This window comes from Parasteatoda tepidariorum, chromosome 5 (assembly GCF_982258835.1).
Source record: "Parasteatoda tepidariorum strain Cologne lab strain chromosome 5, Ptep-v5.0, whole genome shotgun sequence".
Lineage (NCBI taxonomy): Eukaryota > Metazoa > Arthropoda > Arachnida > Araneae > Theridiidae > Parasteatoda > Parasteatoda tepidariorum.
This window is the reverse complement of record NC_141759.1, coordinates 37894663-37904638: the sequence shown is the minus strand read 5'-3', so window position 1 is coordinate 37904638 and position 9976 is coordinate 37894663.

Sequence of the window (9976 nt, the reverse complement as noted above, 5' to 3'; positions counted from 1 at the left end):
TACATTCGGACCCAGCTATTAAACATAGATGGCGACTTGGGGCAATTTAATGTGCATGCGTAGTTACAGTTACAGTTAGTTACAGTTACAGCATCTATACTAATGTGTTACAGTTAGTATAGAAGCTTTGCTATAATTTTTCCCAACCACTGATGATGAACCACAATTTTCGACTACAATGTTATGAGCTGTGAGGAATGGAATAAATTGGTTTTCATTCAGGTAATTCTCTTTACATTCGGACCCAGCTATTAAACATAGATGGCGACTTGGGGCAATTTAATGTGTATGCGTAGTTACAGTTACAGTTAGTTACAGTTACAGCATCTATACTAATGTGTTACAGTTAGTATAGAAGCTTTGCTATAATTTTTCCCAACCACTGATGATGAACCACAATTTTCGACTACAATGTTATGAGCTGTGAGGAATGGAATAAATTGGTTTTCATTCAGGTAATTCTCTTTACATTCGGACCCAGCTATTAAACATAGATGGCGACTTGGGGCAATTTAATGTGCATGCGTAGTTACAGTTACAGTTAGTTACAGTTACAGCATCTATACTAATGTGTTACAGTTAGTATAGAAACTTTGCTATAATTTTTTCCAACCACTGATGATGAACCACAATTTCCGACTACAATGTTATGAGCTGTGAAGAATGGAATAAATTGGTTTTCATTTAGGCAATTCTCTTTACATTCGGACCCAGCTATTAAACATAGATGGCGACTTGGGGCAATTTAATGTGTATGCGTAGTTACAGTTACAGTTGGTTACAGTTACAGCATATATACTAATGTGTTACAGTTAGTATAGAAGCATTGCTATAATTTTTTCCAACCACTGATGATGAACCACAATTTTCGACTACAATGTTATGAGCTGTGAAGAATGGAATAAATTGGTTTTCATTTAGGTAATTCTCTTTCCATTCGAACCCAGCTATTAAACATAGGTGGCGACTTGGGGCAATTTAATGTGTATGCGTAGTTACAGTTACAGTTGGTTACAGTTAAAGCATCTATACTAATATGTCACAGTTAGTATAGAAGCTTTGCTATAATTTTTTCCAACCACTGATGATGAACCACAATTTTCGACTACAATGTTATGAGCTGTGAAGAATGGAATAAATTGGTTTTCATTTAGGTAATTCTCTTTACATTCGAACCCAGCTATTAAACATAGATGGCGACTTGGGGCAATTTAATGTGTATGCGTAGTTACAGTTACAGTTGGTTACAGTTAAAGCATCTATACTAATGTGTCACAGTTAGTATAGAAGCTTTGCTATAATTTTTTCCAACCACTGATGATGAACCACAATTTTCGACTACAATGTTATGAGCTGTGAAGAATGGAATAAATTGGTTTTCATTTAGGTAATTCTCTTTACATTCGAACCCAGCTATTAAACATAGATGGCGACTTGGGGCAATTTAATGTGTATGCGTAGTTACAGTTACAGTTGGTTACAGTTAAAGCATCTATACTAATGTGTTACAGTTAGTATAGAAGCTTTGCTATAATTTTTTCCAACCACTGATGATGAACCACAATTTTCGACTACAATGTTATGAGCTGTGAAGAATGGAATAAATTGGTTTTCATTTAGGTAATTCTCTTTACATTCGAACCCAGCTATTAAACATAGATGGCGACTTGGGGCAATTTAATGTGTATGCGTAGTTACAGTTACAGTTGGTTACAGTTAAAGCATCTATACTAATGTGTCACAGTTAGTATAGAAGCTTTGCTATAATTTTTTCCAACCACTGATGATGAACCACAATTTTCGACTACAATGTTATGAGCTGTGAAGAATGGAATAAATTGGTTTTCATTTAGGTAATTCTCTTTACATTCGAACCCAGCTATTAAACATAGATGGCGACTTGGGGCAATTAATTGTGTATGCGTAGTTACAGTTACAGTTGGTTACAGTTAAAGCATCTATACTAATGTGTCACAGTTAGTATAGAAGCTTTGCTATAATTTTTTCCAACCACTGATGATGAACCACAATTTTCGACTACAATGTTATGAGCTGTGAAGAATGGAATAAATTGGTTTTCATTTAGGTAATTCTCTTTACATTCGAACCCAGCTATTAAACATAGATGGCGACTTGGGGCAATTTAATGTGTATGCGTAGTTACAGTTACAGTTGGTTACAGTTAAAGCATCTATACTAATGTGTCACAGTTAGTATAGAAGCTTTGCTATAATTTTTTCCAACCACTGATGATGAACCACAATTTTCGACTACAATGTTATGAGCTGTGAAGAATGGAATAAATTGGTTTTCATTTAGGTAATTCTCTTTACATTCGAACCCAGCTATTAAGCATAGATGGCGACTTGGGGCAATTAATTGTGTATGCGTAGTTACAGTTACAGTTGGTTACAGTTAAAGCATCTATACTAATGTGTCACAGTTAGTATAGAAGCTTTGCTATAATTTTTTCCAACCACTGATGATGAACCACAATTTTCGACTACAATGTTATGAGCTGTGAAGAATGGAATAAATTGGTTTTCATTTAGGTAATTCTCTTTACATTCGAACCCAGCTATTAAACATAGATGGCGACTTGGGGCAATTTAATGTGTATGCGTAGTTACAGTTACAGTTGGTTACAGTTAAAGCATCTATACTAATGTGTCACAGTTAGTATAGAAGCTTTGCTATAATTTTTTCCAACCACTGATGATGAACCACAATTTTCGACTACAATGTTATGAGCTGTGAAGAATGGAATAAATTGGTTTTCATTTAGGTAATTCTCTTTACATTCGAACCCAGCTATTAAACATAGATGGCGACTTGGGGCAATTTAATGTGTATGCGTAGTTACAGTTACAGTTGGTTACAGTTAAAGCATCTATACTAATGTGTCACAGTTAGTATAGAAGCTTTGCTATAATTTTTTCCAACCACTGATGATGAACCACAATTTTCGACTACAATGTTATGAGCTGTGAAGAATGGAATAAATTGGTTTTCATTTAGGTAATTCTCTTTACATTCGAACCCAGCTATTAAACATAGATGGCGACTTGGGGCAATTTAATGTGTATGCGTAGTTACAGTTACAGTTGGTTACAGTTAAAGCATCTATACTAATGTGTTACAGTTAGTATAGAAGCTTTGCTATAATTTTTTCCAACCACTGATGATGAACCACAATTTTCGACTACAATGTTATGAGCTGTGAAGAATGGAATAAATTGGTTTTCATTTAGGTAATTCTCTTTACATTCGAACCCAGCTATTAAACATAGATGGCGACTTGGGGCAATTTAATGTGTATGCGTAGTTACAGTTACAGTTGGTTACAGTTAAAGCATCTATACTAATGTGTCACAGTTAGTATAGAAGCTTTGCTATAATTTTTTCCAACCACTGATGATGAACCACAATTTTCGACTACAATGTTATGAGCTGTGAAGAATGGAATAAATTGGTTTTCATTTAGGTAATTCTCTTTACATTCGAACCCAGCTATTAAACATAGATGGCGACTTGGGGCAATTAATTGTGTATGCGTAGTTACAGTTACAGTTGGTTACAGTTAAAGCATCTATACTAATGTGTCACAGTTAGTATAGAAGCTTTGCTATAATTTTTTCCAACCACTGATGATGAACCACAATTTTCGACTACAATGTTATGAGCTGTGAAGAATGGAATAAATTGGTTTTCATTTAGGTAATTCTCTTTACATTCGAACCCAGCTATTAAACATAGATGGCGACTTGGGGCAATTTAATGTGTATGCGTAGTTACAGTTACAGTTGGTTACAGTTAAAGCATCTATACTAATGTGTCACAGTTAGTATAGAAGCTTTGCTATAATTTTTTCCAACCACTGATGATGAACCACAATTTTCGACTACAATGTTATGAGCTGTGAAGAATGGAATAAATTGGTTTTCATTTAGGTAATTCTCTTTACATTCGAACCCAGCTATTAAACATAGATGGCGACTTGGGGCAATTAATTGTGTATGCGTAGTTACAGTTACAGTTGGTTACAGTTAAAGCATCTATACTAATGTGTCACAGTTAGTATAGAAGCTTTGCTATAATTTTTTCCAACCACTGATGATGAACCACAATTTTCGACTACAATGTTATGAGCTGTGAAGAATGGAATAAATTGGTTTTCATTTAGGTAATTCTCTTTACATTCGAACCCAGCTATTAAACATAGATGGCGACTTGGGGCAATTTAATGTGTATGTGTAGTTACAGTTACAGTTGGTTACAGTTAAAGCATCTATACTAATGTGTCACAGTTAGTATAGAAGCTTTGCTATAATTTTTTCCAACCACTGATGATGAACCACAATTTTCGACTACAATGTTATGAGCTGTGAAGAATGGAATAAATTGGTTTTCATTTAGGTAATTCTCTTTACATTCGAACCCAGCTATTAAACATAGATGGCGACTTGGGGCAATTAATTGTGTATGCGTAGTTACAGTTACAGTTGGTTACAGTTAAAGCATCTATACTAATGTGTCACAGTTAGTATAGAAGCTTTGCTATAATTTTTTCCAACCACTGATGATGAACCACAATTTTCGACTACAATGTTATGAGCTGTGAAGAATGGAATAAATTGGTTTTCATTTAGGTAATTCTCTTTACATTCGAACCCAGCTATTAAACATAGATGGCGACTTGGGGCAATTTAATGTGTATGCGTAGTTACAGTTACAGTTGGTTACAGTTAAAGCATCTATACTAATGTGTCACAGTTAGTATAGAAGCTTTGCTATAATTTTTTCCAACCACTGATGATGAACCACAATTTTCGACTACAATGTTATGAGCTGTGAAGAATGGAATAAATTGGTTTTCATTTAGGTAATTCTCTTTACATTCGAACCCAGCTATTAAACATAGATGGCGACTTGGGGCAATTTAATGTGTATGCGTAGTTACAGTTACAGTTGGTTACAGTTAAAGCATCTATACTAATGTGTCACAGTTAGTATAGAAGCTTTGCTATAATTTTTTCCAACCACTGATGATGAACCACAATTTTCGACTACAATGTTATGAGCTGTGAAGAATGGAATAAATTGGTTTTCATTTAGGTAATTCTCTTTACATTCGAACCCAGCTATTAAACATAGATGGCGACTTGGGGCAATTTAATGTGTATGCGTAGTTACAGTTACAGTTGGTTACAGTTAAAGCATCTATACTAATGTGTCACAGTTAGTATAGAAGCTTTGCTATAATTTTTTCCAACCACTGATGATGAACCACAATTTTCGACTACAATGTTATGAGCTGTGAAGAATGGAATAAATTGGTTTTCATTTAGGTAATTCTCTTTACATTCGAACCCAGCTATTAAACATAGATGGCGACTTGGGGCAATTTAATGTGTATGCGTAGTTACAGTTACAGTTGGTTACAGTTAAAGCATCTATACTAATGTGTCACAGTTAGTATAGAAGCTTTGCTATAATTTTTTCCAACCACTGATGATGAACCACAATTTTCGACTACAATGTTATGAGCTGTGAAGAATGAAATAAATTGGTCTCCATTTAGGTAATTCTCTTTATATTTGGACCCAGTTATTTAACAAAGATTGCGACTTGGGGCAATTTAATGTGTATGCGTAGTTAAACTTTTGTTTTAAAATACTTTTGCTTTTAGTAAACGCTTTTTTTTTTTAGGAACATGAATTTTAATCTTTTTTTTACATTAATAATACTTGCTGCAATATAACTAAATTTAAATTTAAGACAATCTTACCAGTTAGTCTTTTTATTGAATACTTTAAAATTCTTGTTACACTCAAATAATTTATTTTATTTAATGTAGACAGAATTAACAATTTTCTTTCTTAGAACTCTTCACTTATAAAGTAAACGGGGAAGAGAAAAAATATGGAGAACATTTAAAAACATGATTCTGACTTTTAATTTAAAATAAATTATGTCTCGGAGTATTTTAATTTTATGAAACAATGATCAAATTTCTTTTTCCTTCAAAAGCTGTTCCATTGCCTTCCAAAACATTTGCTGCTGAGGGAAATATTATTTACTTACAGTTAGTATAGAAGCGTTTCTATAATTTTTTCCAACTACTGATGGTTAACCACAATTTTCGACTTCAATGTTATGAACTGTGAAGGATGGAATAAATTGGTCATCATTTAGGTAATTCTCTTCATATTCGAACCCAACTATTAAACATAGATGATATTTGGTCAAGATGGTGATTGATTTTGGCTAAAATAATCCTAGAAGCGCTAGAAATTTGATTGTTTTATAATTCTTGAAGTAATTCAATTGATGAAAAATTTTATCATTATAAAAATTTTTTAAGCTTTTTGTTTACAATGTAGTCATTAGAAGAGCTTTGTAAATTTAGTGATTTTTGTTTTTTTTAAAAAATAGAAAATCAAAATTAAAAAATTAAAATGAGGAAAAATTAAATGAGGAAAACTCAGTTATATTATTTCTCTCACTTGACTTTCAAAAAGTTCGATCAGGAGTATATCAAACCAAAATTCTGATATTTTTTTCTGCAAATATTTTGCATCTTTTTTTTGCCTGATTTCACAACCATATTTTATTTTTATCTTTTCATGGTACACAAACACATAAACATAAAAAGCTGTTTATTATTATTTCGCATAAAACCCTCAATATCACATTAGAAATTGTCTTTCTCTTCAAAGCTCTCACATCTACGAAAAATTTTAACAACTCTCCACATTAAAAAAAATAAATAATAATAACTCCTTAAGATATTTATTTTTTATTTTTGCGTTGTCTTACTGCTTGCTATACATTTTATACTTAGACAGTCAAATTAACATAATGATTCTATTGTAATAGAAATTCTATTGTAATTCTATTGTAATAGAAATTCATAATTCTATTGTAATAGAAATTCATAATTCTATTGTAATAGAAATTCATAATTCTATTGTAATAGAAATTCATAATTCTATTGTAATAGAAATTCATACACTAAGATTCTATAAATTACAACTCAATTTTATGATACTTTTATGTTGTATATTTTTGTTAGATTTTTTCCTTTAACAAATTGTTCTTAAACAATAATTTATTTCCAAAAAGAAGTAGAGGGATTTTCCCTGGGAAAGAATAGATAATTCTCTAAGAAAAAAGGGATTTTTTCGAGGGAAATTTCAGATTCTTGTCCCGCACGCGAGCACAATTAAACTAATTAATATATATCTCAAATATTTTGTAAATATATATCTATTTCTGATATATCTTTATAGAAAATCTGAATGCATTGAATATATTTTATTAACATTTTCATTTATTTGAATTTTATAAGAGTTTAGAAGAAAAAAAATAGTTTTTAAACTGAATGTGTGACTGAAGAAGAGAAATAAATGTTTACTGATAAGTTAAAGAAATGTTGGTTCTGTGATAAAGTACATTTCAAGTTATTTGTGGTATAAATTTGGTTATTTTTTTAAAAAAAAAGAAACGATGAAATAGGGGAATTTTTTGTAGGGAAGAATAGGGATTTCTCGAAGAAAAGAGAAATTTTTGGTTCATATCAAGGGTAATTCCAGATTTTTGTCCAGCACATAATTAATCTTTAGGAAATATATTTGTTTCTTATGGAAGATTTTTAAATACTTTATTAATAAATAAAATATTTTTTATCTCTTTTTCCTTAACTTTGAAGCAAATGCACTATTAAGAGGTATTTAAGACAGGTCTGTTTGTTTTAGTGTCCTTGAAAAGTTTGAAAAAGGCAATTTCGTTTCAGCAGTAACATGATTGCAAAACAAAAGTATCTTTCACTGGTGGCGACATCTATGCTTAAGTGAGTAAAAGACAAACTATATTTCGGAACTCCCAACGATTTTTAGAGTCATACGAAATTTTTTATTTAATAACAAACTTGACGCATTTTTACAACTGTATTAACAATTGTCTGAATTAGTACAAATAAAATACTTTTTCATACAAATACTTTTTCTGGTTCCGATTTAAACAAGTTAATGAAAAACACAAACCAAACCAACAAAGTTATAATTTTTTTTCAACAAATAAAAAGGAAATAAAAAAAATAAAAAAATGGGATGGAAAAGAAATTTACTGGCTTATATGAAAATTGAAATTTTATTCTTTTCATTAAAATGCAGTTTTTTTTTTTAATAAAAACTTCAATTAAAATATTATTTATTAAACGTTGAATGCAATTTAATTTCAAACAACTGAAAAAAAGTGTTTAGTTCCTAATACTTATACCCACTTTTTCATATTCGTAATTAAAATATCTTGCAGTTTAAACGTTTTAAAATTTAGCTTAAATTGATACTGTATTATCTAAATGTGGTCCAAAAAGTTAATGTTTATTTGCTACATGTGGAGAAACATATTAAAAACTGCAGAAATTTTCTTCCTCTTCTTTTTTCTTTTACAATTTTTTATGCATAATTTAGAACATAAAATATAATTCAAATCTTTTAATCTTTCCAAGTTCAGAAACTTAAAATTACGAAGATGTGTAAAAAAAAGAAGAAAAAAAAATAAACAGAAAATGTGATGAAATAAAAAAAAAATTAAAAATCGATAATTAGTTTTCGAGAATTATTAATTATTGAACTTCTAAAAAAAAAAAAAAAAGCCAGATTACAAAATTTTGAAATCGAAGAGTAATTAGGTAATTAGAGGATCAACTTACGGCACGTTCTTACTGAAGTACAGCGTTTGATTTGCACATTTGCAATAATCTGGAGGTACAAATTACTTTTAACCAGATCGGGACGCTAATTTACAATCCAGAGGCTTTTAACTACTCGATCTCTTTTTTTTATTATTTATTTATTTATTTATTTTATTTTTTTTTGGAGCTTTTTCTCTCGGTCGTAGTTGGTCCGTATAATTTCGAATACAAGCTTTTACATACCCTCCAACTGCTACGGAATTTCCGTAGTTTCAGAAATCTTCTTTTCAGACGGTAGCAAAATTAATGTCTTAATATTTAAAAAAAAATAATTTTAGCGTAACTTGTCCACTATTACTAATAAAAGTGCAGGCCATATGGCTAGATTCTTAAGTTCTGATAAAAGTTTTATGAGAGATCCATTTGCTTTAAAAATTTCTACTTTGGTTCGCTACCACTAGAAAGAATTATTTTCAAAATCTTCATCAGTTGGAGGGTATGCTATTAATTCAATCAAATTTGTTGCCTGAACTAAAGAAAAGTCAAGAATTAAAATTTCTTTTACTTAAGAAACTGCCGAAACGGAGAGCTAGTCCTTAGAGGCCGCTGGATTGCAAAATCTCCATCAGGACGAACGAGTCATCAATGCATTTGTACAGATTCAGAACAGAAAAAAAGAGATAAAAAATGATAGCTTTAATGTTAACATAGCCATTTAGACAGTATAATTTTGTTTTCACTTCAAATTACTTTCTAAGTTTAATCCTTTAACGGGCCCTTTATTTCTAGTAAAGGTAAATTAAAGTATTTTTGGAACTGAAATTGTTTTAAGAACAGTAATTGATATAAAAAAACTCATTTAGTTTATAAAAATGTCATTTTTTTGGTGGTAAATATATTTAACATGACCTATTAGGAACTTACTGACTTTTATTTTTCTTTATTTATAAAATAAATTCCTTAAATGCTACAAACTTCAAAAGGAATTATGCATTTTATAACTTTTATACGTTTTTTAAAAGTGACAAATGGTTACCAATTTTATTCAAACTCACTTCAAGAAAGCTGAAGCTATTGAAAAATGGAAACCTAAATTAAAAGTGGTAAAACGTAGTAGTAAGTATACTTACCACGGCCTTCAAAAGGGTTAACTAAATAACGTTCTAAGTTTAACTTTTATTTTAACTAAATGGTGGGGAATTAAATAAATCATTATTAATTCACCATCATTAGTTCATCACCACTATTACCCCTACCACAAATAAATAGGTAATGAAG